Source organism: Camelina sativa, chromosome 7, assembly GCF_000633955.1.
Source record: "Camelina sativa cultivar DH55 chromosome 7, Cs, whole genome shotgun sequence".
In the NCBI taxonomy this organism is placed as follows: Eukaryota; Viridiplantae; Streptophyta; class Magnoliopsida; order Brassicales; family Brassicaceae; genus Camelina; species Camelina sativa.
The window spans coordinates 11,004,481-11,010,643 of record NC_025691.1 but is presented as its reverse complement, the minus strand read 5'-3'; the positions used below and the strand labels follow the sequence as shown (position 1 = coordinate 11,010,643).

General features: G+C 28.9%; 1 long non-coding RNA gene across 2 annotated transcripts; it reads left to right on the top strand.

The window, feature by feature from the left end:
• LOC104700923 lies at positions 316–1,942 on the top strand. 2 transcript variants are annotated; one of them, XR_753671.2, is made up of 5 exons: positions 316–677; positions 789–984; positions 1,077–1,106; positions 1,442–1,576; positions 1,692–1,942. It is a non-coding gene; the product is annotated as an uncharacterized LOC104700923 (long non-coding RNA). The 2 variants fall into 2 exon arrangements; XR_753670.2 differs by having other exon boundaries at positions 319–984.

Genomic DNA, 6,163 nt, shown 5'->3' with positions numbered 1-6,163 from the left:
GATGTCTTAGCTTGGTTGTTTATATTTTATAAATTCCCTTTTAGATTGGTGTTCTTAATGCTATCAACAGACGGAGAGGTTCACTACAAAAATTTAGAGTATTGATAGCAGTACAACGTAGCGTTTTATGTCTTTCTGCTATGATTGACCTATGCCTTACTTTTCGATAGCGTTTGTATTTTATAAACGCTATATTTGGTCGTTTAGATCTTAATTTTGGGAATAGTTTTTTTAGATGCAGTATACATAGCATTTGAAACGCTATACATTGATTGACACATATAGAATAATTCGCTAAGTACTCAGTGAAAAAAGAGGCGGCTAATAGATTTTATTTTCCCTCTAACTCTCGTCTACTCTCCCTTTCACTTCGTAATTTCCCTTTTCAAGTAAATATAGAAGGACCAGCTCTTCTCCACATAAGTTACGCCTTCTTCAATAATTACAAATCTGTATCATGTTCTCTCCCTTTCACTCCCCGTTTAGAAATCAAACACTAGGCACTGCCGAAGCAAGAGAGATCTGTCTCACGCACTTGTCTCTCTCTCTCTCTCTCTCTCTCTCTCTCTCTCTCTCTCTCTAGTTGACCTAATTATTTCTCTCTCGCAGACGCATAGATCTCTCTTTGTATCTGCTAGATCTATTCGTTTTCTCACATTTCTATTGCGAAATCTGATGTAATTTCAGACTTTTATTTCTTCGTTACATTTTTAATTCGTTTACAACTAGGGTTTGGTTTTTTTGAAATCATCGATTTCAGATCTTCCTGGTGTTTTTTTTTAAATCAGATCCGAAGATCCCGCTTGCAGATCTAGCAATCTTTGTACAATGATGTGTTTTCATATCTGGGTTTGTTGTAATTCTGGAACATTGAGAAAGGTATTGATCTGGTTGGGTTCAATTCGTTGAACTTATGATGTCTTATGGGATTTTTTTGAACGATGCTATCTTGTGAGTTAGGTTCCATGGAGGATACAATTTCAGGTATTTTGTTAAACTGTTTGCCTTCTAATTGGTTGCGATTTAAACGTTTGCTGTAATTGATTTCTAATTGATATGTATTGACTGTTTTGCAGTTTATTTTCGCTAAAAGAAGAACTAACAAGGTATGTGAGATTCTGATTCCAGTTTATTGTGGGTTGTTACCAATTCTACTGTGTTGATGCATGTGACGATGTGAGTGAATGTCATAATTATTCGAGTGTCTGATCCTTTGAACTTATTATCACAAATTGTATAATCGGTGTGGAGCTATGGTTGTATTGTTGTGATATCCTGGTGATATCGACAAAGCATGGATTAATATTTCAAGATATGAATCTCGTTGAGATATATGTTTAATTTATTTTTTCTGATGTTCATGTTGTCTGCTTTGGAGTTTAATTATTGTTGTTGTTAAATCATAAAAACGAGTTTAACAGATTGACTTTTTAATGTGCAGATCCGTTTATTTCCAGTTGAAATAGAGCCAAGTAAAAATATTGGCTTAATAGAAGTATAGAAGTGTTACGGTCACGAGCTGTAAAGCTACTCCTTTAGAGTGATGCTTTTGTTGAAGCCAAACAACTCTCTTTAGGTATTTGCTTTCCCTTTTGTAATGGGAAGAATCATCTGTGACAAAACCTTGGTCTGATTTGGTTTTGATTATTATGTAGAACATTATGACACAATTTCACCTTGTTGTATTGCAGAACTCTTTGTTGATGCATGTGAGTGTATGTCATAGTTATGATGAGGAGCTATAATCGTATTATTGTGTTATGGACAAAGCATGAGCTAGGCAGGCCTAGATATGAATCTCGTTGGGATATGGGTTGTAGTTCCAAGATATTCATAATCGTATTGTTGTGTTATGGACAAAGCATGGGTTGTACTTGTTGTCGTTTAAAAGATGTACTTTACTTTTTAGTTTTAATAATCAAAGTTCGGATTTATGGCTTTATTTTGGAAAGAAATTATTACATAGGTACTCATTGCAAACAAAAATAGAAGCAGTTTAATTTATTGCAAAGCTAAAACTGCTGCAATATAAATATCCATAATAGTGTAAAACGAAAGGAAATGATAACGTTTATAAAATGCTATTGTAAAATCTAAAATTGCATATTGTAAAACGCTATTATAACATTTTTTACAGTAGCATAACGAAAAACCGCTACGCTAGATCGTGGATCTATTGTTGCGGTCGATTACATAACGTTTCTAAATACGCTATGATAGAGATAGATAGCGTTTTATGGACACTATCAATGCCTAATTTTCCTGTAGTGGTTGAGATTAGATCTAGGGTGTTTTACCATCGAGAGATGTAGATGAAATGCTTGAATCAATAAATGCTAGAGATATATTCACTTAGCCTAAGAGATTAGATGTGTAAGGAGTTTATTGACAATAATGAATCGGTTTGTATTGTCTGCTTGGTCATGTTTCTCCAACGAGAGTTTGGTAGGGGAGTGATCAAGGTTGATTGTTTCTATCATAAGAGTGTTTTAACAAGATTTTAGAGATTCATTGTCTAGGGAATATTTGCTTGAGACATGTAGGACATTCATACTGGTCAGGAACGCTTAGGAGTCGATTACCCCATCCTTAGGAGCTTTCGCATTTTGATTGTTTACATTTTCATTCATAACTCGATCACTTACCCGAACAGGTACACGATTACTTACTTCGAGTACACCTTCGAGCTGTTCATACTCATCTCGTTTACTCGATCACCCCACCCGATCTTGTATTTGAATGCTTGCGTCAAGTGTTTAGGTCGTGTGGTTCTTGTTTATTTGCTTTCTTTTGTTTATTTTAGGATTGTTAGATCAAAGAATGATTGCTTGGCTTGACTTGCATAGTTCTGATCATATCTCATCTACTAGCATAACAACCATTTGGATTGATAACCCTTTGTACTACAATTGCATAGGGAATTGATACCTTCGGTGTAAATCCTGTTATTAGTGATGGGGATGAATTTCCACTCTTCAACTCAGCGATCTCTTTCTTCATACCCTTTATAGACTTAGACATCTTCAACACCTTCTTCTTCAATTTTTCAACAGTGTTACCATGCCACTTGTTCCACTTTTGGAGAAGTGCCACCCTCTTGTTGGTCTCTCTAACTCCTCTACTATCCCTTAGACTTGGCTTATAATCTTCAAAATAGAACTGCTTTTCCCCATCTGCCATCTCCACATCTCCAGCTTGTTCTACATTGCATTTTGATCATCCATCAATCAATGTTTTATATATGTTGTACGATTGCTCATTACAAATCTATACTAAATAAAAGTAGAAGCTATAAGCTCCTTAAGACATACACATAAGATTTTAACCAACCTATCGGGATTTGACATGCCACTTATTAACATTTTCTATATTAAGATTATTTTAAACAACTTATCAGGATTTTTAACATTTTCTAAATTTCCAGAATTTTAAATTTATGGAAATAAAAAACTATGTACAACGTCCCACATCGGCTAGATATTTTTAAGACAATAGTTCAGAACTATTACAAATAAGATTAATATGTTTCCAACAACGAATGAGCAGGAAAACTTGATTTATCAGGCATCCAAGTTTAAAAGTTTTATTTGGTTTGAACCAGTTTATTATTTGATCAAATTAAAACTTTAAAAAGTTTTAAGAAAATATTATAATATTTAAAATCTATACTAAATAAAAGTAAAAGTTATAAGCTCCTTAAGGCGTCCACAAAGGATTTTAAACAACCTATCGGGATTTGACATGTTACTTATTAACATTTTCTATATGAATATTATTTTAAACAACTTATCAGGATTTGACATGTCATTCATTAACATTTTCTAAATTTCCAGAATTTAAAATTTATTGAAATAAAAAACTATGTACAACGTCCCACATCGGCTAGAAATTTTTTTAGACAATGGTTCAGAATTATTATAAATAAGATTAATATGCTTCCAACAACGAATGAGCAGGAAAGCTTGATTTATCAGGCATCCAAGTTTAAAAGTTTTATTCGGTTTGAACCAGTTTTTTATTTGATCAAATTAAAACTTTAAAAAGTTTCAAAAAATATTATAATATTTAAAACTTTTAAAAGTTTAGATATTGTAACTTTTAAAAGTTCTTAGCTTTTTAAAAGATTTTAAATATTTTAATTTTTAAATTTTAATATTTTAAAATATTATATTTCAAAACCTTTTAAAAGTTTAAAATAATATAAAAATTGAAACTTCTAAAAGTCTTAGCTTTAAAAAGGTTTCAAAATATTATAATTTATAATTTTTAAAAATTTCTTAGCTTTTAAAAGGTTTTAAGACAATTATAATTTATAAATTTTAAAAGTTTAAAATATTATAAATATTGAAACTTTTAAAAGGTTGAAATATTAAAAATATTTAAACTTCATAGACTGTTTTAAAATATTACAATTACTTAACCTCCATAGAAAATTTAAAATATTATCTCTAAACTAATAAAAAGTTGAAGCTATAAACTCCTAAAAATATCTATAGAGGATTTAAAACAACCAATAATTATTAGATATTTCACTAACTAACATTTATGGAAATATAGTAGTAATTTATATTATTAAGATTTTTTAGAAAAGAAAAAGAGAAAGTAAAATCTATAGAAATAAAAGAAATATGTACAACATCTCACATCGGCTAGAAAATTTTAGATAAATATATTTTTAAGATACTAAATAAAACTAATATATTTTTAACTATAAATTAGCAGGAAACTTGATTTATCTGGTTTCCAAATTTAAAAGTTTTATTTGACTTATTTTAGCAAATTAAATTATTTAAAGGTTTAAATATTTATAATATTTAAACTTTATAGAATGTTTGAAAATATTATAAATACCTCATTTAAAATATTTTAACTATTTAAACTCTAAAAAAATGTTACAAATTTTTAAACTACATCTAAAGTTTAAAATATTTTAAATATTCAACCTCTATTAAAAAACTAAAAGTTTAAGAATTACTAAATATTATATATCAAATTTTTTAATATCTTGGAAATATATAACTTATCTCTGTTTGCGCTATATTTCTCTTATGGCTGTAAAACATGTTTTTTTTGTATGACTTTATAGATGATTTGATATTCTTGCAATAAAAATTTTATTTTTAAGTCTAAGAAAAAATGATTGAGGTCGTAAGACCTTGATTTGATGTTATTTGAGTTTAAAGAAGAATGATAGACGAAAAACACAAATATTGTTTTAACTATATATGTGTTCATATTACTTTTTCTGCAAGTAAGGATTGTGGTTTGAGAAGTTTCAATATGTGTGGATCTAAAACCGAATAAGTATATAGATGAAATTATCAATAATTGGGTGTATGTGTTGACTATGCTAGTCTTCATGAATTGCACAAATTTTATGAGAAAAAAATGAATTTGGTCTTGGAGTTTGATAGGTTAACAAGTTATGTGGTAGTCTTAAAAAAAGGTTTTTTAGTGGAAGAATGTGAAGAAGTTGACGATCAAGAAAAAGAGTATAATGAAGAACTGGACAGTAAAAGTAACGTTGACAATTACCGTAAAATTTGACAATAAAAATGACAAGAAAGAATATGAAGAATAAGAAAACATTGAATAAAAAACATGAAAACATAGGTGATAGCGATCAATTAAATATGAAAAACAAGATAAATTCATGATTATAAAATTGTTTCGTTTTTCTGGTGGTCAAAGAAATGGTTTAGCATATGTTAGATCACCAGTTTGATCTGCCTCACCTGGACGTCGAGTTAAATTCATGACTTTTTTTATCAGATTTAATTTTATAACACAACTGATTCTTATATTATTAAAAATTGTGTATCTGAAATTTATTTTTTTCTTAATACTAATTAAAAATTTTATTAAGATAATGTTTTTAAAAATCATATATAATTTTCATCAAAATATATCAAATAAACCTATGCATAGCTCATTAAGCTCATTAGTATTAAGCTCATTAAATTCATGATTTTTTTTACCAGATTTGATTTTATAACACAACTGATTTTTATATTTTAAAAATTATGTATTTGAAATTTAACTTTTTCTTTAATACTAATTTAAATTTTTATAAGATAATATTTCATCAAAAGTCATATATATATTTTTCATCAAAATATATCAAATAAATCCAGGTGTAGCATGGGTTCAAAACCTAGTAAAC